The 25761-nt window shown below is 50.7% G+C and overlaps 1 pseudogene; it reads left to right on the top strand.

Moving 5' to 3' along the window:
- The first annotated feature begins 23100 nt into the window (after positions 1 to 23100).
- LOC144097291 (uncharacterized) lies at positions 23101 to 24618 on the top strand (annotated as a pseudogene).
- Positions 24619 to 25761: the final 1143 nt, after the last annotated feature.

Raw genomic sequence — 25761 nt, 5'->3', positions numbered from 1 at the left:
AAGTCAAAGGGCAATGATCCGTTTCTACTGTGAAACGGGACCCGGAGACGTAGCATGCCAGTTTGTCAATAGCCCAAATGAGGCATGCACATTCTTTTTCGGACGTGTTATACGCCTCTTCCCGCGTGGTGAGCTTGCGGCTCAAGTAAAGGACAGGCCGTTTGTGCCTGCCACCACTTTTCTGACAAAGAATAGCCCCTAACCTGCGGTCGCTGGCATCACATTGTATCATAAAGGGTTTCGAGAAATCTGGCGCTGCCAATATTGGGCGCTCGCTTAGGGCCGTTTTCAGACTCCGAAGTGCCTTCTCTTTCTTTGGGTCCCAAGAAATATTGGTAGGCTCACTTTTTCTCAGCGCGTCGGTCAAGGGGCTGGATAAATCAGAGTAGCCCTTTACATAATCTTGATAATGGCCTGCTAGGCCAAGAAAAGCCCTGAGTTCCGATTTTGTGGTTGGGCGACGGTACTCCACCACGGCAGCCACTTTAAGTTCTGCATGTCTGCGTCGGCCTCGTCCAACCACGTGCCCAAGATAGTTCACTTCCGCGCACCCCAGGTGGAATTTTCCCGCCCTTACCGTTAAACCAGCCTAAAGCAGTCGGCTCCACACAATACGCAGGTGTTCAATGTACTCCTCTCACTTTTGTGAGAAAACGGCCACGTCGTCAAGGTAGGGGAGAGAGAAATCTGCAAGTCCCCGCAGCACTTGGTCCATTAACTTTGAAAAGCAGTACGGGGAATTTTTCAAGCCGAATCTCAACATTACAGGGCGAAACGTGCCCGCGGGGGACACGAATGCTGCGTACCAGCTGGTGCACTCAGTGAGTGGCACCTGCCAGTAACCACGAACAAAATCCAGTGTGGATATATATTCAAAATTAGCGACTGTTTCAACCCTCTCCTCGATGTTCTAAATGGGGTAGGTCTGGTCCACTGTTATTGAATTCAGTTTCTGGTAGTCCAAGCAAGGTTTCGGATCCTTGCCTGGAAGCAATACAATAATGATTGGTGACGTATAGTCATTTTAACAGGGCACTATAACGCCAAGTTCGCACCTACGGCGGATCTCAGTCTCAATGATTTCCTTTTGTCTTGGAGAGACACGGTACGGTTTGCTACTGATCGGCTGTTCGCTGTACAGCTTAATGTCGTGTTCGATGAGGGTTGTTTTTCCTGGCTTGTTTGAAAACACCGCCTCAAAGTCGCAGACGACGTTTTTCATGTCTCCTCGTTGACTTTCCGTCAAACGTGGCTCTCTGTCGATTGAATTTAGCAGTTCATCCGCTGCTTGCTCGTCCTCATGTGGGACATAAGGTATGTCTGAGATCTCTTCCTCTGGCTTGTTCAGCGCCATGTTAACCATAGTCTGATGCTGCACATAAGGCTTCATCAAATTAGTGAGGATTATCCGATTGTGTTTGTTCTTAAATTTTACCTCATAGTTGGTGTCCGAAAGCTTGAACACCCCCTTAGCTGGCCCTTCCCATTGCGCCTCAAGCTTGTTCCTTTTTGACGGACGCAGCAACATCACGTGGTCGCCAGGTTTAAAGGTGCGCTTGTGTGCAGATTTGTCGTAGTATACTTGAGAGAGTGGCTTCGCTGCTCTGACATTATTGCTTAGAGCTCTTAACGATGGGTCACTTTTCTGCTCTGCAATGAGTGATTTCCTATCAACCTTAGTCAACTCCTCCCAACAAGTCGAAGCAGGTGTTAATGTCGAACCCTTCGCGTTGGTTCATGTTGCCCCATTCTCTACGGAATCGGCAATTCCTTGGATTTGATGAGCTACCGCTGGTTCGGGAACAACCTTCATGGTGATGCTCATGCGGTTTAGACGGATCAGTTTTCCTGCCAGAATCCCCCGGCTGGTCGGGAGAGTGGTTCGGTGCCTGCTCATTTAACGGAGCGCAGTCGGGTTTCTTTGCGAGCTCTCGCGCTCGAGAACGTGTTAGCGCCATGCAAGCCAAGCCGGAGGTGAAAGAGAGACCATTTTTTTTCAGCAGCTGCTCGGATTTGTTCGAAAACATGTGGGCAAGTGTGTCGGCAAGTTTGCGCTAACTGCCGCTTCTGTGTCTAGCCTGCCAAAAGTCCCCTCTAGAGTCACCTTCGCTATAGGCAAGCATGCACTCTGTTCTTCGGCGACCTGCTTAATCCAGGCGCATTCGCTGGTGTAGTCCGTAGAGGAAACACAGGACGGATGAGCAACATCCATGGTAGCCGCTGAATCCCGCAGTGCTCTGAATTTCTTGCCATTTATCACCACGTCCTGCATGTATGGCTCCAGCAATTTAAGGTTTTCCCCCGACTCTCGCATGCACGCGAACGCCATCTTTTGCTGTTTGCAGTTCAATGAGATGTGGCCCTCCTTGTTGCAATTATAGCAGACAATGGACTTTCGCACTTCAAACGCGCGAGCTCCAGGTGCCTGCTATTTCTGCGAATCGGCAGATTTGGGTGACTCCATCTTTTTTTCGTTACCTCCTCCTTTTGATCCCGCATCCTCTGTTCGGTGATCCCGGCGTGCTGGTGACACCCTTCGGTCCGGGATTCTCTTTAACCAGGTTTCTCTCTTTCCGAACCTGTTATCGTACCCTGCCTTGCTTTGGAGGTTTCGGCGAACGTAATACTCGTCTGCAAGCTGTGCCGCTGTATCTAGATCTACATCTGTTAGCCTATATTGCAGCAATATCCTCAGGTCTTCTGGAATTGCGCTTTAGTACTGCTCTAGTGCGATGCACTCCAGTACCTTGTCATGACTTCCGTGCACCTCAGCGGTCTTAAGCCACTCATTTAGGTTGACTTTAAGTCGGTACGTGAAGTTAGTATGAGACTCTCCGCCTTTCTTTGCCTGTCTGAATCGCTGCATAACAGCTTCAGCAGAAAGCCAGTATTTTTTAAGCAGCGCGCTCTTTACCTTCTCGTAGTCATCACACTCTTCCCGTGAGAGGCGATCCACCACTTCGGCCGCCTCGCACGGAAGGAGAGGAAGTAACTTCTCCGACCAAGCGCTCGTGTCTACGTGCACCTTCCGGCATGCACGTTCGAAATTTACCAAAAAGATTGGAATATCGCCTCCCACGCGGTATGATCAGACGAGATCCTGCAATCTCTGCCTCCCTTGCTCCTTTACCGAAGCTACAACGCTAAGACGCGCCATATTCCCTCAATTCGACGCGATTTCGAGCTCCTTCATTTTTCGAGCATGTTCTCTCGCTTTTTCCTCTGCCTCACGGACCTCCCGTCTCTCTTGAGCCAACCGAAGCTCTTCTTTTTCTTTCTGCTCGAACGACACACGTCTTTATTGAGCCAACCGAAGCTCTTCTTTTATCTCTCTGCTCGCACAACTCCCGTCTTTCTTGATCCAACCGAAGCTCTTCTTTTTATTTCTGCTCACTTAACTCCCGTCTTTCTTGAGCCAATCAAAGCTCTTCTTGTTCTTTCTTGCATCCAACAATCGTTTCCAAAGCCTCGTCGACTTCCTCAGTAGTCACCTCCTCCTGCCGCATAACCTCGAGAATTTCTTTCTTTTCTTTTCGCTGAACGTAGCGAAATCCCTAGTTCTCCCAAAATTTCAAGGAGGTCTTTTACCTTGAACTTTTCCTTCACGGAACGCACCTCGTGCCGCTTATCCCCGCTAAAACACAAGCGCCATCTTGAAGCAAACAAAACACAAAACTTCCAAATTTCATTCCCCAGATACTCAAAATCCCACTACTGACATCTGCTTGTGCTAATGCGGTCTGGCGAAATGAATGGAAAACATCGGGCACTCACCCTGCCGAGATACAGCTCACGCCATCAGTCCCGTAGCTGCCGGGGTCCGTTGCAGCCGGTGACCTGACTTGTCGATCTCTCGGTCTTCAGAACCGTAGCTGATGCCATCAGTCAATCACGCAGCTGCTGGGGTCCGTTGGAACCGGTGACTTGACGTGGACATCTGTCTTCAGTGGCGCGCCCATGGCGCTTCGTATCTCACCGCTGATCACCAGTTAGGATGCAGGTAGCAGCATCCCACCGCTGCCACCAGTTGTTGGGATGGGATAGCGTGGTCGGGCCGGAGAAGAGACGAGGAGAATCGGAGGAAGAAAACGTGGAAACTTTTTACAAAGACTATTTCCATAACGTACAAGCAAGGGCAACAGATAGTGCCTCTGAGTAAAGAAAGCTTCTTAGCGGTCGGGAGTCTCTACCAGCAAAGGGTATCTCTCAAGAGGGGGCTCTCCTCTGGTACCAAACCAGCAGATCCTAAAATACTCTACGTATTCCCCAGATCCCTAGCTGGGGAATATAGTTCGAAGAATGATGTCCAGTCACACGATGGCACTGATGGAACCACCCACGGCAGGGCGGTCCTGATGTTCTCTCGCAGCTCGGTCTAGGGAAAGAGAACAGGACCCGGTCACGTTGTCGTCCACGCGGCCTCCAGGTGGGCGCGCACGTGTGTCCGGACCGCGCCCATGTGGACCCGGAAGGCGCCTGAGTGACACATGAATGCATGCTGTCTCCCAGCAGGGGTTGAAAGATCTTGTACTGATGACCGAAACGCGGAACCTCTGTCGAAGGTGCGGCACTCGGGCAATTGTTCAACCCCAGCGTGACTAAAGAGGGCAACACCGGTCTTGTACTTCGTCATCTGAGGACCGGACCGAATACGTGGGGACGCTATTATCGTCGCTGCTTCCGGCATTCCTGCAGCCACGTCTCCTCCAGAGGGCTCACCCGCCCTCGCGGTTGTCCTCAGAGACTCCTCCCCTTGTCCAAATTCGCCGAACTCAACAGCAGGAAGTAAGCGCGAGCACAACAGGACACAGCGCCGAGGGTAACCGCGTTTCCGAATTTCGAAAAACTGGTATGGATATTAATTACGGTGGGCTACCCAGGGACTCCGGAACCGGGGTGAAGGGGGGGGGGGGTGTCGCCCTCCTCCCTCCCCAACATTTTCTCAAAGGGGGCAGGTCCGCTCCGCCCCCATTTTTCGATCGTTTACTCTGAAATCAAATTTTTGACAGGAGCTATAACCCTCCGCGGTGTCTCAGTGGTTAGCGCGCTCGGCTATTCATCCAGAGTTCCGGGGTTCGATTCCGACCGCGGCGGTCGCGTTTCGATGGAGGCGAAACATAAATGGCGCCCGTGTGCTGTGCGATGTCTGTGCACGTTAAAGATCCCCAGATTGTCGAAATTATACCGGAGCCCTCCACTACGGTATCTCTTTCTTCCTGTTTTCTTTCACTCCCTCTTTTATCTGTTCCCTTACGGCACAGTTCAGGTGTCCGCCGAGACGCGAGACAGATACTGCGCTATTTCCTTTCTCAAGTAAAACTTGTTGCTGGCCTAGTTGGTGCATAGTTCTATGTACAAACGTTAGCGCAAAATAAAACACATTCACAAGCAAGGTGGGCAAGACAACGCGCTACTGACAACTGATTTTTTTTATTGACAGAAACACATAATATATCGGCTCACCGTCACACCACCTATCAGCTGCAGCGAACATCAGAAAGATGAATAGGGTCATAAAAGCGATAAAAGACAAACACTAAAACATGCTTAGATAGAAATGATAAGATCGGCGAAAGAAAATTGAAAGGCATGACACGTGGCGTAAAGGGCCAAAGAAACATGACCTAATGAAATCTGAACGTATGAAGACAAACCCAGAATGCATTAAAACCGGAAAAAAACAGAAAAAGCACGTGAGACAAGAAAACCATCTGCAAGCCTTAGTGCACTGAACCCTTCAGATTACACTGGGAAAATCCAGAGCACCTGTACACGTGTCCGTATCAGAAAAACGTTTCTAAAAAGGCTTCTTCGGTTTTGTACAAGAAGATAGAAGCATCGCTAACGGCACTCAGGCCCGTTTTCCTAATTAAAAAGGCTTCTATTATTTCGCGGGACACTCGATCACGGCCTCTACCTAAAACTACAGTTCTTTCAAGATTAGGCCCGCAGGTGCTTTGTTCACAGTCCTTACAGTGAACAGGCAGATTAGAACCTGTTTTCGTCCTCATGAGCGTTCGATGGGCGTTCGATGGGGACGGGAACAGGTTCTAATCCGCCTCTTCATTGTAAGGACCGTGAACAAAGCACCCTTGGGCCCATTCTCGAAAGAACTGTAGTTTTAGGTAGAGGCCGTGACCGAGTGTCCCGGGAATTAAAAGAAGCCTTTTTAATTAGGAAAACGGGCCTGAGTGCCATTAGCGATGCTTCTATCTTCTTGTACAAAACCGAAGAAGCCTTTTTAGAAAAGTTTTCCTGATACGAACACGTGTACAGGTGCTGTGGATTTTCCCAGTGTTATCTGAAGGGTTCAGTGCGCTAATGCTTGTAGATGGTTTTCTTGTCTCACGTGCTCTTTCTGGTTTTTTGCGGTTTTAATGCATTCTGGGTTTGTCTTCATACTTTCAGATTTCATTAGGTCATGTTTCTTTGGCCCTTTACGCCACGTGTCATGCCTTTTAATGTTCTTTCTCTGATCTTACCGTTTCTAACTAAGCATGTTTTTAGTGTTTGTCTTTTATGACGTTTGCTGCAGCTTATAGGTGGTGCGACGGTGAGCCTGTATATTATGTGTTTCTGTCAATAAAAAAAATCAGTCGTCAGTAGCGCGTTGTCTTGTCCACCTTTCTTGTGAATGTGTCTTATTTTGCGCTAAAGTTTGTACATAGAGCTATTTCTTTTCTCCAAAAAAAACAATTTTTCAATTTTCATATTTCACAGCAGCTATAGTTAAATTTTTAATCTGGTGGTTGTGTAGTCTAGTGCTTTCCAAAAGAATGATGATAATCTGGACGTACAACGGTGGCACGATGGCCGGATAAGAAACCACAAATTAAGGCACGCCACTCAACTTGCCAGCAACCACTCTTCATTGAATCACAACTACTTCAACAGATGCACAAAAATTACCGTACTATTTCGCTTACACGTGGAGAAGGAATAACCACACATCAATGGATAAGAAATATTGCCCTCATAGCACCGCACTACCCTACAAAATAATACACAAGCGAGGCAATCACTGGATACTGTGTGACGACCCCCATAATGCGCAGGTCCACACGGGATGGAGAGGCAAAGAGACACCGTATGGCTCAGTTTAAACAAACAGATATATTCAATAATTATACATGATTAAGATTCAGAGGCTGGGGCGTCCGAGCTTACGTGCCGACGACTTCATGGGGACGATGGAGGGGCTCCGGAGTTGAGCTCGAGCGGTGGCTGGCAGAAGCTGCACGCCGTCGGGCTTCGGCGCTGAAGGCCCTCTTGGCGAACGATGTCGTCCTGAGCGTCCTTCTTCCGTACTGCTTGTCGATTTTTATATCCTCTTCTCTCCACACTCCCTAGGGTGAGGACGCCCACACCGGAGGTGAAGGAGGGGGGCTAGGGCTTTCACTTGGGCGCACAAACATACCACCGCACTTATGGTCTCGCCCCCCTCACGTGTTGAGTCCGAGGGAAAGAAGGTAGTCTTCGAGGTAGCGCATAGCGTCAGCTGTGGTAAGGCGCGCTCTGGCCCGCTGACAGTTCCCGCCGGTCACCTGCCTCCGTTCTCCATCAAATGACACTCGCCCCTCAAGGTAAGGCGCGCTCTGGCCCGCTGACAGTTCCCGCGGGTCACCGGCCTCCGTTCTCCATCAAACGACACTCGCCCCTCAAGGCCGGAGCGCGAGGTCACTAAAAGGCCGGGAAAGTGGTCCCTTGTCCTGGGATGTGCTCGGGAGGGTTGATTGATGATGCCCACCGTCTTGCCACGGGGCCAGGCCCGCCGAAACGAGGCCCCCTGGAACCGCCACGGTAATTGGGGAGGACAAAGCCCGTTTCCCCGCGGCGGCGGCGGCGGCGTTCGACTCGTGCCGACACTATGGAAAGGGGGTCCGGTTGGGCTTAAACCCCTTCGTTCTGGTCGTCACTCTCAACGAGCATGGCTGGGTAATTGATGATGCCGCTGTCATCTGGGTCTCCGTCTACGCCGCGCCGTCGAACGCGGAACCTCGTAGCACACACAAGGAACGTCACACTCGCTCACCCTCCAGAAGAATGTTCTCCGAACATTTGAGTCCATGCAGCTCCCCTTGTCTTTCTGAATCGCCTCGCACAGTGCGTCCGACAAAACACTTTTTGCTGCACTCAACACCACTGCACAACACCATATGCCTCCGCTGTCATAACTGGAGTCTCCAGGGGCAGCACTGATCTTTTACAGATAAACATGAAACTCAGCACCCAAGCCTCTCCTTTCTAGTCCAAACTGGACGAAATAAAATTACCACAGTTACAAAGGAGCCCCCACTTCTAGCACGATCACGGCACAGACAAAAATATAGATAACGAAAGGAAGTAGGGCAGGTTCTGCATGCGCTCCGCATGCTCTCCTGTGAAGGTGTTACTTAATGACAGAGTTTAACTACCAACTCCGATAACTTAACACATAAGCACATAGCAATGTTATGAGCTGCGGCATTACACAATTCTAACCAGTTCACAACTCCGCTCTGTTTACGCCATTAGTCCGACTTAGCTTTCCGATTTCGCAGCGGATATCGGCCTTCATGAGTCATACTAAGTAAGTCTGTGACCCTTTGTCTGCTTTGGGACTCGCGAGGGCTCGTGGCAGGAGCCTCTCCTGGCGTTATCTGCACGGCAACCTCGCGCGCTTCTTCTTCTAGCAATACATGAAGTAAATCCGGTGGCATTCCGGCCGTCACCTCTGGCGCCTGCCGAACAAATGCAGGAGAGGGCGTTTCTTGCGAACTATCTGCGCGCTCCGCTTCACTTCTATCCCCATCAAAATCCGCGCTTTCCCTTTCCTCATTTCGTGAATACTGAACCGGTGCCGACTTGAGGCGATTTGCGTGTATCCTTCTCAAGCGCCGGTTCACGTCTCGGACTCTGAAGTTTACCGGAGAAAGCTTCTCGACAACCTCGCACGGTCCTCTCCACTTCGTCTGGAACTTACGAGCCAGCCCAATCTGCCTTTGGCAGTTTTCAATGTACACGCTTTCCCCCACATCAAACGGCGCGTCTCTAGCACTGCGATCGTGCACCTCCTTCCTGCGCTTCGCCGCTTTCTTTAAGGCCTCCTTTGCGATGTCCCTCGCCACTTGCAAGCGCGATTCTAGCTCAACCTTATTGTTCCAGTGAAGCGTATGGGACACGACGGGGGCCCTCTGGCACTTCACTAGGCTGGTCCGCGTCTCGGCCGTAGAGAAGAAAGAATGGCGATTCGCCCGTGCTCTCGTGTGCTGCGGAATTGTAGGCAAACATTGCATACGGGAGCCACAAGTCCCAGTCCCGCTGGTCGCGCGAAACAAAATGCGACCGGAACCCGGCCACGGTTTGGTTCAGTCGCTCCACCGCGCCGTTGCAAGCCGGATGGTACGGTGTTGTCTGCTTCTTAGTGATCTTAAGCAGCTCGCAAACTCTCCTCATTAGCTGCGACACGAAGTTCGTTCCCCTATCTGTCAAGAGTTGCCTCAGGGGTCCATGTCGGAGCACGATCTGTTCGACAAATGCTCTTGCAACCGTGTCTGCCTTCTGATCTGGGAGTGCTACCGCTTCCGCGTATTTTGAAAGGTGATCGACAAATACTAAAATGTACTTGTTTCCGGAAGTGGTCGTGGGCAATGGGCCCATTATGTCCATACCTGTCCGCTCGAAGGGAGCCGAAACCTCAGAGAACGGTTGAATTGGAGCTGGTCTTCGTCCCTTGGGTGTTTTTCTTTCGAGACAGGAATGACACTTCGCGCAGTAGTCTCTAACATCCTGTCGCATGCCACTCCAAAAGTACAAACGCTCCACACGCCTGCGTGTCTTCGCTACGCCAAAATGACCGGCGCATGGCGCATCGTGAAACGCGCGAAGAACCCTTTCTGTCCATTACCGAGTTATGACGACTCTCTCCCAAGCGGTTTCTCTGGTCTCCCTTTCCTGGTTGGCCTCGTGCGCCGACACAGGGTGCCGTCTTTGCCAATGAAATAACCTAGCTGTTCGGGGTGAGACGGTGCGCCCTCTAAGCTTTCGATTATTCACTTCAGGTCAGGATCTTTGCACTGCTCTGTGCGTAATTCGGCGGGGTCGACTACGGGGACAAACTCATCTATAGCTGCCACGGCAGCTGTGTGGCTGAGTGCATCAGCATTCAGATGTGTCTTTCCTGACTTGTGCACAACTTCAAAGCAGTATTCCTGCAGGTGTAGATTCCATCTAGCGAGTCACGAGCTAGGGTCCCTGACACTCATCACCCATTTCAGAGGATGGCAGTCTGTGACTAGCTTGAATTTGCGGCCGTAAAGGTAGCATCTGAAGTGCTTTACTGCCCAGACAACGGCGAGGCACTCCCTTTCCGTAGCTCCGTACTTTTGCTCTGTGGGGCTCAGCTGTCGGCTAGCAAAAGCAACGGGATGTTCTTTGCCCTCGATAACCTGAGATAGCACGGCACCAACTGCGAACTTTGACGCATCTGTGGCCATAACGAAGGGCAAATTAAAATCCGGGTGGCGCAACAGCGGTGCACTCATTAGCTTCCTTTTCAGGGCCCCAAAAGCATCCTCCGCGTTTTCGTCCCAGCGAAAGGCGACGTTTTTGGCTGTTAAGGCGGTGAGCGGCTTAGCGAGCTTGGCGAACTCCTCTATGTGCCTTCGGTAGTAACCGATCAGGCCGAGAAACTGCCGGACCTGGCGGACGCTAGTCGGGGATGAAAAATCCGAGACTCACCTTAGTTTCTCAGGGTCCGGTCGCACGCCGTCAGCTGAAACAACGTGCCCGAGGTATTTCACCTCTTTTTTGAGGAATTGGCACTTAGAGGGCTTCAGCTTGAGACCCGCTCCTCTTAGGCGCACCAAAACCTGCTCAATATCGCGCAAATGGTTCTCAAAACTGTCACTGTATATGATTATGTCATCCATATACACGAAGCACAGCCTCCCCAGAAGACCTGCCAGGATAACATCAGCGGATCTCTGCCAGACAGCAGGGCTGTTGGCCAGACCCATCGGCATTCTTTTCCATTCATAGTGCCCTGAGGGCGTGTTGAATGCCGTTTTCTCGGCATCTGCCGGATCCATTGCTATCTGCCAGAATCCCGCCGCCATGTCCACTACCGTGAAGTACCTGGCAGAGCCCAGCTGAGAAAGCGTCTCCTGTATATTGGGGATGGGGTATGGATCGATGCGAGTTACGGCATTTAGTTTGCGGTAGTCCACTACCAATCGATACGAGCCATCTGGCTTTTCCACCAATAGTGCTGGTGCTCCCCAGGGTGACTGAGTGTTCGACAATGCCGCGATTAATCAGGTCCTGCACCTGCCGCTCCATCTCCTCACTTTGGGAGTAAAGAATCCTGTACGCACGCTGGTAAACGGGCGATGAAGTGCCGGTTTCTATCCAGTGCTTTATAACGCCACAGCAGCCCAAATCCAGGTTGGACGCGGCGAATACCTCCGAGTAGTCGTTCAGCAAACCAGCCAGAGCCTCCCTCTCCCTGGATTTTACGTGAGAAAGATCGAACGACACCTTTGGAGCAGCCGAAGGACTAGCATGCTCTACAGTTGCGAGTACCGTATCGGTGGGCTCACGTTTCTTTCTTCTTGGGAAGGCTCAGTGGCTGCTGGCTACAGTTAATCACCCGTAGGGGCACTCTGTGGGCGTCATTAACTGTCACGAGGCACGCGGCTGCCTTCAGGCCATTGCTGAGAGAGTCGACCGGCTCAAGCACTCCCACGGCGCCGCTCTCTACATCTGAAGGCACAAACGCGTACAAAATGTGCTCCGACCAAGGAAGGACGACCGCCTCATCGACCAGCCTGACGGCAACCCGCGAATATACCTTCTCCAATGATCCCACTGTTTGACGGGTGTCAATATCCGTAATGCGAATCTCAGCCCCTCTCCTGTTCAAAAACGGAACTTTTGATCCGCCCGCATTAACCTCTTCCTCAGAGAATGAGACTACTACCTTCCCTTTTCTCAAAAAATCCTGCCCTAATATACCTGACACTCCGTTTGGCAGAGACACCGTGTCCGGGCATACGTAGCAGGGGTGCTCCAATGCAATTCCGCCGAGAGAGAAGTGTAACCGGTAGAGGCCACTTATGTCAAGAGGATCCCCCGTTATGCCTACAAATTTGGTTGCCATACCACCAGACGCTTCCAACAACTCGCGGTCCCCCTTCCTTCGAAGCGTGTTAAAACTGCTCTCCTTAAGCAATGTCACCCTTTGACCCCGTATCTATCAACAATTCCATGCAACAACCATTTAACTTGCAACGCACAACAGGGCATGCCTCGTCGGCCACACAAACTACCACCACCTCATCATCCACTGCTCCCTCCCCACGCTCCTCAGGCTGGGGAGGACTACCTAGTTTTTTGTCTCGGTATCTGGAGCCCCGCTGTAGGCTTGCTTAGGGCGTGTCTCGCCTGCTTCTCTTTGTGGCTCCCCACGGCGCACGTTTTGGCAGAACCTGGCGATGTGTCGGCGACCCTGGCAAGCGAAGCATACGATTTCTTCAAAATCTCGCATACCGCGCCTGTAGCTTTGTGGCGGTCTCCGGTTTCCAGCGAATGGGCGCTGTTGAGCGCGCGCTTCAACCTGGTGTTCTACCTGCTGAGATAGCAGCTGTTCTAAGCGATCTAACCGCTGTCAAGAGAGCAACCTCAGGGTTTAGCACCTCTATCTCTATGACGCGTACTCTCGCTGCGGCTGTCGTTAACGCCTCATTTCGTTCCTCATCCAATGCGGCCTCCACGGCTTGGTCGAAATTGCTCGGCTTGCGCGAGAGCACGAACCGGCGCACGGGGTCTTGCAGACCAGCCACCAACAAAGCGGTCATTTCCTCTTTAAGTATATCCTCCGCGTATTTCTTCTTTCGCTGGTCTCCTTCCTCCTCCCTGCTTAACGTATCGCGCGCTAAGCGCTGAAGCCGCGACGCAAACGTTCGCACGTCCTCCCCTACCATCTGTCCGGCGTCACGGAACCTCTGTACCCGCAAGTGACGTGGTTCAGTGTCGAAATGCTCAAACGCGAGCTTCTTAAATTCCGCAAATGATTTTGTGGATTTTACTTTTTCGTCTCGCCATGCAAAATCATGAGCAGCTCCTGCCATCTTACACCTCGCCATTCCCAGCATTTGAGCATCGGACCATCCCCCCATTTTCCCAATCTCTTCTAGCATGGAAAAGAAATCGCAGATTGGAACCCCTGTCTTATCTCCTGTAAACGTCGGAATGACGCTTCCTAATGCCAGCATGCTTGCTCCGAGCGATGGCTGTGGAGTGGGAGCTCCCTCAGATAAAGACATTTTTTTTCAAGCCCTCCGGTGCCTCAAGCCTCTCAAATGGGGGTAAAAGTCCCACAATCAGTCCCTTGATTCCCTTTTGATTACAATTTTGAAGTCATGAATTTCGCAGCATTCAGAGGACATTTGCTTTTGAGACCCCACTTCTGACACCAGTGTGACGACCCCCATAATGCGCAGGTCCACACGGGACGGAAAGGCAAAGAGACACCGTATGGCTCAGTTTAAACAAACAGATATATTCAATAATTATACATGATTAAGATTCAGAGGCTGGGGCGTCCGAGCTTACGTGCCGACGACTTCATGGGGACGATGGAGGGGCTCCGGAGTTGAGCTCGAGCGGTTGCTGGCAGAAGCTGCACGCCGTCGGGCTTCGGCGCTGAAGGCCCTCTTGGCGAACGATGTCGTCCTGAGCGTCCTTCTTCCGTACTGCTGGTCGATTTTTATATCCTCTTCTCCCCACACTCCCTAGGGTGAGGACGCCCACGCCGGAGGGGAAGGAGGGGGGCTAGGGCTTTCACTTGGACGCACAAACATACCACCGCACTTATGGTCTCGCCCCCCTCACGTGTTGAGTCCGAGGGAAAGAAGGTTGTCTTCGAGGTAGCGCATAGCGTCGGCTGTGGTAAGGCGCGCTCTGGCCCGCTGACAGTTCCCGCGGGTCACCGGCCTCCGTTCTCCATCAAACGACACTCGGCCCTCAAGGCCGGAACGCGAGGTCACTAAAAGGCCGGGAAAGTGGTCCCTTGTCCTGGGATGTGCTCGGGAGGGTTGATTGATGATGCCCACCGTCTTGCCACGGGGCCAGGCCCGCCGAAACGAGGCCCCCTGGAACCGCCACGGTAATTGGGGAGGATAAAGCCCGTTTCCCCGCGGCGGCGGCGGCGGCGGCGGCGTTCGACTCGTGCCGACACTATGAAAAGGGGGTCCGGTTGGGCTTAAACCCCTTCGTTCTGGTCGTCACTCTCAACGAGCATGGCTGGGTAATTGATGATGCCGCTGTCATCTGGGTCTCCGTCTACGCCGCGCCGTCGAACGCGGAACCTCGTAGCACACACAAGGAACGTCACAACTGCATATTTCCGGAGTACCTCTTAAGATCCAACAAAACTTGCCGCAACTTTTGCAAATGCACAAAACATCCGTGACTAACTTATAGACTGCACCCTAATAAAAAAGGAAAGACTACTCCTGACCCGCAAATGTCCAAACACCACAAAATACAAACTCCGGGTGTATGAAATATTCAAACACAAGGGCACATACCAAGCCCTTAAAGAACTCGTAACCAAGCCTAAACTCCCCCAATCTCGGCAGCCAGCCCTTGGTAACGTAACCTTCGCTACTGAATGGAAACCTTATGAGTTAGGTACAATGGCGTATCCAGAAGTACAACGGTTTTTTCTGTTCCCTTTCTTTTGTTAAAAGCTCTTTTCTTTTATTTTACAATCCGCATTGTTTTATCTTTTCTTAACTTATATGGCCTATCCGATACTTATTAATTAATCTGTTTTATTTATTTATTTCACCAACCATTTCTTCACACACATATGGCGGTTTATACACGAGATAAAATTTAGCTGTTTCACTGCAGGCTAATAATTTTTTTAATAAAGGCTTTAGAGACATCACGATGGTTCCTGCAGCACAATATTACCTGTGTGGGCGGACATCATAACACAGGTGAATAATGTCAGCTGTAGCCGGTTACAACTAATTCCTTGTAACATAACATTTAGCTATTAGAGCTAGGCATTCGGTTGAAATATAGATTGCTAGCCTGTTGTTAGTAAAAGACATATCAGTTTTCAGAAATTCGAAAACGCGATTACTCTGGACGCTGTGCCGAAGCAAAAGGCACAGCAAAACGAAAATCTTTTTCTACGCGCGGAGCGCGTTCTGCCAGCTCTGCGACTACACCCTCTCTTTCCACGTTCCTGAAAACGGTGGGCCAAAGCCAACTGACTCCTGTCAACTATGCTACACGGTAATTGCAACCGCAATTGATGAAAGTGCCAACACGGCAGCTATCTCGGGCTGTCTGCTCCTCGGAGCTTCTTCCCAACGTTCCTTCTGCCGGAAGCTGCGCGTTGTACTGACGGTGCCGCTGCGCCGAACCCTAACGGGTCGATCCTTCCACACTACCTTTGTTGCTCCGCGCTCGTCTCTCCTTCGCGGCTTTCTGAAGCCAGCCCTGGTGCAAGGTCAACGTCGTTAACAATGAACGCTTCGTCTAGCGTACGGCGAGTCGACAAGTACGCGGTGATGTGCGACGCTGCACAGAGAAGGCTATCTGCTTGGGCCAGCGAAGACTACGGAGGCAGCCGGACTGACGCCCTTGTTGCACGTGCCAGCGAAACACAGGGACGGGCGCCTGTGGCGGCTTCAGCCAAACGGCGCCGATGGACAGAAAGGGGATTAAAGGATTAGAGCTGTCCTCGCGCGACTCGGCGCGTGCCGGGTGGCTCCCGGGTCAATTACCCAGCATGATGCTCGCTGGCTTGTTCCGCAGCGCTGTGCCCAGGTGGTGTAATGCAGCGAATGCAGCGGATGCCGCAGCACGGACATGGTTCGTGCAGGCGCGGAACACAAAGGCGCAACAGCGGTGGAGGCAGCGACGATGCCTGCGGTGGTGTCGAGGGCAGCTACGGCAAGAGCAGCCTTCCGAGAACTCCTGAAAGGGGCAGCTGAGGCCAGTCTGGTGACGGAACGACTGCAGTGTCAACGGTGTGTGGCGGACCGCGATTGACGTCATTCGCCGTCGGCAAGGAGGAACATTACCACGGGGCGGGCGGCAACGCCCGGGGACTGAACCACTCCCGATTGATGGACAATGTGTAAATATGTTTTCTAACCCCGTAGGCTGTAACATTGGGGATAGGAAATTTTGTATTCGGACCTTTGATTCTTATAATTCTTACTTCTAGCCCGATGCTTGTCTGGGAAGTTATCTTCCATGTGCCAGCAGATAGAACCGATCGAATGATTTAGTTAAGGAACGCGTAATGAAGTAATCGGGAAGGCGAATCCTCTTTGTTAGACTGCGTACCTTGTTCCTAGAAGAGCGCATCAAGCCACCACTGTTGTCCCCATGAATAGATCTTTCCGGATAGCTGACGAGGTTAGCCCGAAACAACGGTGCTCGCCGCTTCGGCCCAAGCGCGTGGCTGTCTACGACCAGGCGCCCACGAAAGCTGGCGCCACTCCCCCCCCCCCCCTCCCCTTTTCGTTCTTGTTCCTGGTTTTCGTCGGCCGACGCAAGGCGCAATGGACAACCAGTGAACTCCGCGTGACATCTTCTCCGCAGGCCTCGTTTTCCAAACGAACTGTCTCGTTAGCCTAGTCTCGTTTCCAGACGACACTGTGGAAACGAAGATAGGCTGTAGTCCGCTTAGTAGGAGACATAGTTGTAGTAGTAGTAGTAGTAGTAGTAGTAGTAGTAGCAGTAGTAGTAGTAGTAGTAGTAGTAGTAGTAGTAGTATTTAAAAATAAATATTAAAAAACGGAAGGAAAAGGTTGTTACCGGCCGCGGCAATTGCAATCTAATATATTAAGCACCCGAGCTGCAGCCGGCGGAGGTGAAAGGGAAAGGGAGAGGATAGCGAGGAGAAGTATAGAGGGGAGCGACAGCAAGAAAGGACAGGAGAGAGAGCTTTGTACGCTATTTACAAAATACATAAAGCAATCAAGTTCGCAACGCTCGCGCGCTAATGTTCAGGCTCTGTTCGAAAATAGGTGCGCGTGAGCGGCCACTGCGCAAAGTTATTCACATCCACACTTGCGAGTCGCGGACACTCCTTCGCCTACTCTTCCCTGCACGAGAGCCTTGGTAAACCAACTAGGAACGCCTGGTACGCACGCAACAAGTGACCTTTCATCCTACAGAAAATCTGGAGGTAAGTGACCAACTTTTTCAACTAATTGAACTTGCAGCCGTCAGTGCGCTTGTCGAATATAGTTCCAAGGCGGAAGGTACGGACCGTTTGGTGCAATCTTCGGATACGAATTACCGGACGGGGTGCTACGCGGAAACTGGCAGTGATGGCGGTACGCGCTTTGCTAAAGGTATGTTAATATCAAAAATAAACCGCTAAAAAATCGGAATGCGGTCGCATATCGTCAAGAAAGCGGCTCTCGAACTACAGCTTTTCGTGATCTAACTTTAATTTTCTCGCAGCGTTTTCGCTCAATATGAGAGCCGCGCAATAACAGAGGAAGTCTACTTTTTTTTCCTAAGGAAGAAAGCCACTTTTGCGCTTTCGTTATCAGCCAATATAACCTGTCGCTCTTTCGCATTCCATCATCATAAATTGCCCGTCGTAAATGCATATGCCCTGGTTGCTTATACAAATCTTATGGAACAGCAAAAACCTTAAGTGTCATTCATTTTGTTGCATTCAATTTCCACCAGAGCGCACAGTTAACTCATGCCTCTTAGCACATTATGTGGGCGACGGCCTGCCAAGAGAGTAGATGACATTTCTCGACATTATTGTTAAAACGATCTGCTTTCATGATTTACATACATTCCACATCGGCTGATTAGCTGATTAACAATATTTTTCTTTCTGAAAAAACAGAATACAAATACTTTGGCTTGTGGATAACTAACAACCTTAAGTGGAATCTGCACATTAATAAACTAACGCATGCCGTAAATCATTTTTTTTTATTTCTTAGAACCTTAAAACTGTCCACAAACACTGTCCGTTTACTTGCATATAACACAAATATACTTCAGGTACTCGATTACGCGGCAATTATATGGGACCCTTTTAAACAAACTAACATAAAAAAGCTTGAACGGGTGCAGACAAAGACGGTTCGCTTTATCCGCAACTACTCCCGCACGTCAGTCACGGAACTTTTGAAACGAGCCAACTTGCCGCAACTATACCAGCGTAATCGAGTTTCGCGACTAAAATTTATGTATCAGATTGTAAATAGACACTGCAACGTTAATATCTCGAATATAATTACATTTTCTTCCGGATATGCCATCACGCAGAGTCATCAACTAACTATAACGAATTCCGTGTAAAAAATTGTTTTAAATATTCTTTTTTTTCCAGGGCAGTAACTGACTAGAATACCCTAAAAGATACGGCATTGACTCACCCTTCGCGTTCTTTGTTTGCCGCCAGTCTCTGCTGACGGCGCAAACGCACATGTATACCTTTTTTTGCTTTTTTTGCAGTGCATTCTTTTTCTATTTTACAGTGCATTGCGTTGAAAAATTACGTTTGTTGTAGTGACCAGGCAGTGTACTTGGTTCTGTTGCCTGAGAATATTTTTGTACTTTGTTATATTCACACCCTGCTAAAATCTCTTGTGAATTGCAGTATCTGTAAATAAGGATCCATACAGTGTTAAGAATCCCTTTTATCTCACAGCGATCCAGCCCCTCTCGGCAACCTCAAATTCCGGCGCCTGCGCTCCACTGGAAATCGCAAGCCTCGACGACATGACCCCGGACGTTCAATCACCGCCGCCAAAGAGCTACAAATTTCCAAGCAACCAGACCGGAAGGGCCTGTAAATATGCATGGTTTGAGATATTCACGTGGCTATCGTAAGAGTATGAAGCGGCGTCGTGTTGTGCCACTTGTGTCAAATAGCCTTCAAAGAAAGAGTTGTAAACGTTGCGAGCAACAGAACTGTGCTTTATTCACAACGGGTTCAGTAACCGTAAAAAGACTAATGCAAAATTCCAGTTCCATTAAAAGAGCTAATTTTTCTGCGTCTCCGCAAGCCGCCAACTGTCGAGAGAAAAGGGAATGCGTGTAGAGCAGCTGTTATCTCAGCACAGCTGCAGACAGCAGGAAGAAGCTGCAGGCAGGCACTGCGCGCAATAGTGAGTTCCGTGCGCTGCCAATGCCGCACAGGTCAAGCTTTGCAAGGGCAAACGAATGTTGAAGGAAACCTTCTTTATCTGCTGGATGGACGATCGCAAGACGTGCCTGCTTCGAAGAAATGGCTGGAACAGCGAGATAGGTGGATGAGAAGAGATATACAGAGCGAGCTTATAGAAATTATGGCTCAGAGTGTTTAGCGCAGCATCATCAAAGACGACAGATGTAGTACATTTTACGGAATCATCGCTCACGGTACTACTGACGTAACAGGCAATGAACAATTCACATTTTGTGTGCGTTGGGTAGACGGGATGGCACTGGAAAATCGTGAGGAATTTCTTGCCATGTACAATGCACCTGACAGCGGAGCCGAGACCTCGTATAAAGCCGTGAGGGACATGACTTTCCGTCTGGGCCTTGACATTTACAACCAAAGGGGCCATTGTTTTGATGGGACCGCGAACATGGCAGGCAGATTTACTGGCGTGCAGAAAAGGATTACGGACTCTGAACCATCGTCAATATTTGTGCACTGCAGTAGCCACTGCCTAGGCTTGGCACTCCATGAGGTTGCAAGGAACTACAATGTCCTTGTCGTCGCTCTGAACATTGTGAAGGATGTTTCGAATTCAATCCTGGAATCGAAGAAGAGGCAGACTGTTTATTCGAGCGTTGTACTTCCTCCGAGTAATGATGCCGGTGCGCAGCATTATTCCAGGCCGGACTTCCTACTGCTACCACTCTGTCCAACGAGGTTGTGTTGTATCCGGAGAGCGGTTTCAATGTGACTTACGGCTCTAAGTGTTTCGCACAAGGCTGCAGTGAACAGCTCTTGCACAGTGAATCCCCTCCAGCCTAATTTCGTGGCTTCTGCGCGATCTCGACCGGGAAGAGACACTGAGCAGTGAGCGACGGCCGCACAAGAACTTTGTTTGCGCCGTGCATTCGGGCTGCTCTGCTTCGTTTTGTTGGCGCCATTGCTGAGACATGGCTCCGGGGCCATCTTTCCAGCAGCGGAAAGAACTCGACCGTCGCCGCAGTCTGTTTCCAGAAGCACGGCTTCAACCAACGAAGAGCCGCGACGCTTGCGCGGCTCATAAACAAAACCCTCGCCAAGCTGCCCTTCGACCCTGAATGGTCCTTCTGACCTTCACCCAGGGTACGTAATGCGACGTGCACATGTTGCAACTTCACATGTGTTTTCGAAGTGCGCGCACCTTTTATCGCCTTATCTGGCGATCCTTCAGAGCTTCACATTATCACTACTAACACCTGCTCCTTCGTATCTTTCTGCCACTAGGCTACTTATAAATACGCCCTACAGATGTGAATGGACGATTAATTTTTGGTTCTACTGACTACGCTGCTGCTTCCCTGGTCTGGCGTTACTGCGAGCACGCCATGGCTATGCTACAGTGGCGACTAGAATGGACATCGCCCATGCAGTGAAAGTCGACACTGGACAGGAACCCACGCAGAACCGAGAAACCAAGGCCATCGTGGCTCACCACCTTCCGGACTTCGAAGAAGACAAAGTGGCAGCCGTACCTTATTAAGGTAGAAGCATACTTCGAAGCTAATGCGATTGAAGACTCGACAAAGAAAAAAGCATTGCTGGTTGCCGCGTTAAATACGGATACGATCCGAGTGCTGGCAGGAAAGGTGGCTCCGCGCAAACCAAATGCGTTGACGTATGAAGAAGTCGTCAAAGTTTTGAGTGAGCATTGCAGTCCGAAGAGACACGAAATCACCTAAAGGTTCAACTTCTTCAGTCGTTGTCACGCCGAGGGCGAGCCGATTAATGAATTCCTGGCAGATATTCGCCCTACAGCTGACAATTGCAATTTTAGGAGTGCTTTGGATCGCATGCTACGAGACCGAACTTTGTGTGGTATACGGTCAGAAGCCCTGCAGAAGCGGCTACTGGCAAAGCAGGAATTAACGCTAAAAGACACTGAGACAATGGCCCTTTCAGATGAGGCTGTGGATAGTGGCGTAAAACGCATCATCGGACCGGCCACGACACCCGTGTTAAAAGTACAGGCGCATCAGAAGGAAACTCTGCTGCACGAAAGGAGGGCTGCCGCACATCAAGAATGCTTAAGGTGCGGTAGTATGAAACATAATGACGCATGTTGCTCCTGGTCTAACACTCGTTGTTACCGTTGTGGACGACGGGGTCACCTCGCAAGGAAATGTAGAAGCCGCGGAGCTCGAGAACAACGCACGGCGAGGACGGCGCAAACTAACGCCCTCTTGGGGACAGAAACCTCAGCAGACCAGGAACACGAAGCCGCCCACATTTGGACTTTGGTATCACAACGAAAAAGCTGTCTGGAACCGCCGATCCACCGAACATTGGCTTAAGGCGGTGTGCAGCGGAGCATGGATGTCGATACCGGGTCGCCCGTTTGTGTCATTTCGCGCCAACTGTGCGATAAGCATCGCGGCCAATGGCAGAAACTGAAACCGTCCAGTATGAATTTATCCTCCTACACAGGATGTCTTTAAGTATTTGGGGAGCTTGAGCTCCAGGTTTGTCATAAAGTGGCGACAGTAAAGTGTGCGCTGACCGTGTTGGACTGTGCGGGACTAAGCCTCTGCGGTCGCGATTTAATCCAGCGGATGAACAGCGCAGGTGTTCCGGTGGTTCGTTTTGTCGAGGACTCAGCGTCAAGAAAAGAAGCAAGTGATTCCAGCGTGAACAGCATATTCCATGACTACCACGACGTATTGTCCGGGCAACTGGGACTCATCAAGGGTCCTTCAGCCAGCCTGCACATAAACGAAGGCGCCGTACCCAAGTTCTGTAAGGCCAGATCCATTACATACGCGCTACGCGAGCGAGTGTCACTTGAACTAGACCGTTTAGTTTCTCTGGGCGTACTGTCGCCGGTGGCACACTCTAAATGGGCAACGCCTATAGTCACAGTGCTTAAGAAAGACGGAGCAGTAAGGATCTGCGGCGATTTCACGGCCACAGTAAATCTAGCGTGTGCAACTGAGCAATACTCATTGCCAATCACTGAAGATATGTTTGCCCAACTACACGATGGGCACTATTTCAGCACTCTGGATTTACGGGATGCATACAGTCAAGTGGCGCTAGATGGTGACGCTAAGAAAGTTTGTGTCATTAATACGCCAAAAGGGCTATTTTGCTACGACAAGCTTTCTTTCGGGATAGCCTCTGCGCCCGAGATACTCCAAAGAAAAATGTAAGAGGTTTTGGCTGGCCTTCCAGGAGCACAGGCTTATCTGGACGATCTGCTCATTTCCAAAAGAGCGAGTGCCAGCGGTGAGAGGCTGAAAAACGTCATAGAGCACTTCCGAGAGCGTGGGGTAAAGTTAAGGTTCGATAAGTGCAAGTTGCGCAGCCCAGCAGTATTTTATCTAGGGCATCGCATCTATCGCGATGGGCTTCATCCGACTGAGAAAAACCTTGACGCTATCATGAAGGCACCCAGCCCATGTAATGTCGGCGAGCTACGTTATTTTTTGGGTATGGTTACTTTTTACGCGAGGTTTCTGCCTAACATGTCAACCACACTTGCTCCATCGCATCAAATGCTTGAAAAGAATCCACGCTGGCAATGGAAACAGCCTCAAGGGCTCGCATTGGATTGTGCCAAGCAAAACCTTAAAACAGCAAAGGTTCTCGTTCATTTCGACCCTTCGAAGGAGCTTAAACTTGAATGTGACTCGTTTCCGTACGGTGTGAGAGCTGTCTTGTTTCACACGACTGGTAACGATCACAGGCCCATCGAGTTCCGCTCGCGAACATTAACGCAGGCGGAGCGCAAATATTCACAGCTCGAACGAGAGGCACTGGTATTCTACGTCACGAAATTCCGTGACTACCTTCTAGGTCGGGAATTCGCCTTGGTGACTGACCATCAGCCATTGCTGGGCCTGCTGAGATCAGACAAGCACACGCCCCCAATGGCCGCCGCTCGGATACAACGTTGGGCGCTCCACCTGGGAGCCTACCGGTACCGGCTACAGTACGCACCAGGACGACAGATGCTGAACGCTGACGCCCTGAGCCGACTTCCGCAGCGATCTCCGGCAGCTGACGGCAACGGTGAGCCGCCCGAATATGTGCTGTCGCTGAACCACCTGAATTATGGCGCCGTGACCTCGCGTGAGCTGAAGGCATTAACGTCCTCTGACCCTGTCCTGGTAGAGGTCAAACGGTACATACTACATGGGTGGCCCAGAAACGCAAACGGAATGACCCGGGCCGTACTGCCGTTTTTTGAACGTAAGCTCGAACTATCCATAGCACATGAACTGGTGTACTGGGGTAATAGGGTCATAATACCGCCCGAAGCTATGGAGCGAGCGCTGCATCTTCTACATGAAACGCACCAGGGTTCACCGACAATGAAATCTGTCACATGTTCTTTGTTCTGGTGGCCAGGCCTCAACAGAAATATTAAAGAGCTGTCTGCGCAGAGCCAGAACTGTGTGCAAAATCTTCCGATCCCAGCCACGTCCCCTCCGTTAACTGGTCTGAAAGAGGCGAAAGGTGGTCCGTATTCACTTTGACTACGCGGGTCCGATCTGCGGAAAAATGATACTCGTACTAGTCGACGCACGTACCAAATGGCTCGAAGCAATACCTTTGTCACACGCTTCAACGCAGACTACCCTTAACTGTCTGCGTGACATTTTCAGCAGGTTTTGAATACCACGCACGATCGTTTCTCACAACGGAACCCAATTTACCACTAAAGGCTTCGCGCCCTTCTTGGCAAACAACGTTGTGCACATTCTATGTGCTCTATACCATCCCCAGTCTAATGGTGCGGCGGAGGGCAGTGCGAACTATAAAAGATGGCCTTCAAAAAAAGGGGGAAGAGAACATGGAAGAGAACCTAGTACGGTTGCTTTTTAAGTACCGGAGGACTCCGCGAAAATCGGGTAAATCCCCAGCAGAGGTGATTTTGGCCTATCAAACACGCTGACGCTTGGACACATGCTTTCCTCCAGCCGTTCCGGTACCATAAGAGAGCAACGTTGACTGGCTGCCACTACTTGGAAGTGAGGTGCATGCCCGCAATTACGGTGCGAGGAGCAAATGGACGCTCGGCCATGAGAAGACGACGTCTGGAGCGAGAATGGTGACCGCGGAAACATCGGACGGAGTCGTCCAGCGGCACGTAGACCAGGTCTGCCCGCGACCAGAAGCACCAGGGGATAACCCGGCAGTAACTACAACCACCACACATTGCAGTGAGCCAGACCAAGCAACACTACAGCACAACTACAGCATCCATAAACGGTCAGCCCAGATGAAGGCATGACTGCTCGGCGCACCCCAAATGGCACCGGTTCTCCAGATCTTCCGGCACCAGATATTCCGGTGGCCCCTTTGAATACAGGTGTGGTGTCACCCAACAAACTCAGAGGCGATCAACGAGAGAACGCAAGCCAGTGCAACGCTTTCATTTCTGAGGAGGAAGGAACGTTGCAACTTCATGTGTGTTTTCGAAGTGCGCGCACCTTTTATCGCCTTATCTGGCGATCCTTCAGAGTTTCGGATTATCACGACTAACACGGGCTCCTTCCTATCTTCCTGTCACCAGGCTATTTATAAATACGCCCTACATCTGTGAATGGACGATTCATGTTTGGTTCTACTGACTACGCTGCTGCTTCCCTGGTCTGGCGTAACTGCGAGCACGCCCTGGCTATGCTACAGAATACATAGAGACAACGTGTGGGGACCTGGGGAACTTTTACTCTACTTATACAGAGCACCATCATGTATCAGCTCTCTCTTGTAGACAACCCGCAATATGTAACCTTCTTTATAAAGCTCTTCGTCTTCACGCAACTTCGCATCTCTGTTGACTCGGGCTCGACACCACGCGTGAGGCCCCGATGTCGCTGACCAAGTCCCAACAACAGTGGATTGCAGCTCGTTGGGATCAGCCGACGTCAGCTATCCTGGTGTGGTGAGTGTCGCGTGTTTGCTTCTCGATTCGCCAGATTTCTCTAGCGTAGAGAGTCGTTTGTTGAGTTTAGTGCATTTCGATCATTTGCTGAACATTTTCCACAGGCCAAGAATCGGGTGGTCTGTTTACAAAATTTAGCACAGGGCAAACAGCACAGAGTGCGAAGTCAGCATGGACAAGCTTAAAGTACAAGATCTTCTTCAAATCTGCCAGGATCTGGGTGTTTCACTTGGCTCAGCAACACGCAAAAAAGCGAATTTTGGACCTAATGCAGGCAGAGAAGGTGACCGAGGAAGAAGCCGATGAGACTTGGAAGAGATTTCTCGACAGGAAAGAACGCGAAGAGAAAAAGGAGAGTCTTGTAGAGCGGAGAGCGCAGAGAGAAAAAATGAAGCCGAACAAAGAGAGCATGAACTGCAGATGAAGAAACTCGAGATATAAACTCTTCGAATTTCTACGGGGCGCACTGTTTCTTCAGGTAGACAGTCAAGATTGAAGGACCTCCTGCAGCCGCTTATATTGGACGAGGACATAGCACTTTTTCTCGTGAACATTGAACGCACATGCGAGAAAGTCGGCTTCGAAAAGGACGAGTGGCCACAGAAACTGTTGACCGTACTTTCATGCGAGGCCTCTGAGG

The sequence above is a fragment of the Amblyomma americanum genome, chromosome 1 (assembly GCF_052857255.1).
Source record: "Amblyomma americanum isolate KBUSLIRL-KWMA chromosome 1, ASM5285725v1, whole genome shotgun sequence".
Lineage (NCBI taxonomy): Eukaryota > Metazoa > Arthropoda > Arachnida > Ixodida > Ixodidae > Amblyomma > Amblyomma americanum.
Note: the sequence above shows the minus strand (reverse complement) of the source record. Positions and strands in the feature narration are given on the sequence as shown.